Source organism: Galeopterus variegatus, unplaced genomic scaffold (assembly GCF_000696425.1).
Source record: "Galeopterus variegatus unplaced genomic scaffold, G_variegatus-3.0.2 Scaffold2524, whole genome shotgun sequence".
NCBI lineage: Eukaryota > Metazoa > Chordata > Mammalia > Dermoptera > Cynocephalidae > Galeopterus > Galeopterus variegatus.
In genome coordinates, this window is record NW_007728635.1 from 273,278 (window position 1) to 274,982 (window position 1,705).

Sequence of the window (1,705 nt, forward strand, 5' to 3'; positions counted from 1 at the left end):
ACAGTTCCAGAATTGAGATTTCAGTTTAGGTGAATTTAAAGGTAACAGTCTGATTTTTTTTTCTCTAATAATGCTGAATACTTTTATTTCACTCTTACTCTTGTAGACACAATTGAGACAAAAGTAATAAATGGGCACATTCAGAGTACTAGATTTGTGATACTTAGAAGTTGCATTTTCTAGTTAAAAAGCACACACTTAAGATTAAAAAACAACACAAGAAAGCCACATAGTATATCCATTTTTTAAAATGCTCTTGCAAAAAGTTACTAAGGTTTGGTGTTAGAATCTGATGTAACTTGCTTTACACAATGGACATACAGTACACTGAAATGTTATAGGTATAAAGAATTGTTTTAAATTTTAAATTGCTCCCAAGCAATTGTTGATGGTTCCCTGTTCCCACATACCCACAACAGGCAGTTGCACCCAATTTTCTGACTGCTTAAAAACTTATCTTCTCGGGGCCGGCCCGGTGGCGCACTGGATAGTGCACCGCTTGGGAAGCGCGGCAGCGCTCCCGTCCGAGGGTTCGGATCCCACGTACAGGCCGGCTCCCGCTCACTGGCTGAGCGAGGCGCGGGAGCAACGCCGAGGCTTGCGATCCCGTCACCGGTCCCCGGTCCGGTACGGGGGCAACACTGAGGGTTGCGATCCGTTGCCGGACATGGAAAAAAGACAAAAAGACAAAAAAAAACAAACAAACAAACAAAAAAAAAACTTATCTTCTCTAGGATTAGTTCCTGCTCCAGAGGAATTACAAAGACACCTAGAAAGAGAACCAGGGAACTTTTAGAGGTCACATCTCCTGAGTGAGAGGTGTGCATGCTTGTATGCACGTGCATGTGTGTGTACAGGCTCCTGCTTGCCTGCTTGGGTCTCTTCCTGTTGACTAACCACTTTCTGTCCATCTAAGGAACTCTGATGGGTCTCTGACCTCTCTAGAATATCAGTCTCTTCTGTCACCTGGCCTGGTTTCTGAGATCTGCTTGCTTTTGTTGTCAGACCTTAGTGACTGGTCTCTGACACTCACTACATTAGATCCTTTCTAGTTGAGAACTGCAACTGCAGGACAGCCTCCTGCACTGCTGCTATAGTCCCAGGGCAGCTCTGCCACCTGATGTGCCAAGAATCATCTTGGAGGCCAGACTGGGTACCTAACTCACCAGGAATGGAAACCTTCCTCTTCCTGAAACAAAGCCTGGGGAAGGCTGAGAAACAGCTCCTTTGCTTAGCTTTCCTACTGGATGCTTTGACATGGCGTTGGATCAAAATTTATCTTTCTATCCCTGTTTGCAGATGACATGATCCTGTATATGAAAAACCTAAGGACTCTACCAAAAACTCTGAGAGCTGATAAACGATTTCAGTAAAGTTACAGGATACAAAATCAACATGCAAAAACCAGTAGTGGTTTTATACTACAATAACGAACTAGCAGGAAAAGAAATCAAGAAAGCAAGCCCATTTACAATAATCACCAAAAAAACAAAATACCTAGGAATCAATCTAACAAAGGAGGTGAAAGATCTCTACAATGAGAACTACAAATCACTCCTGAAAGAAATCAAAGAGGACACAAAAAGATGGAGAATTAACATTGTAAAAATGTCCATACTGCCCAAAGCTATCTACAGGTTCAATGCAATCCCCGTCAAAATACCAATGACATTCTTCACGGAAATAGAAAAAACAATCCCAACAT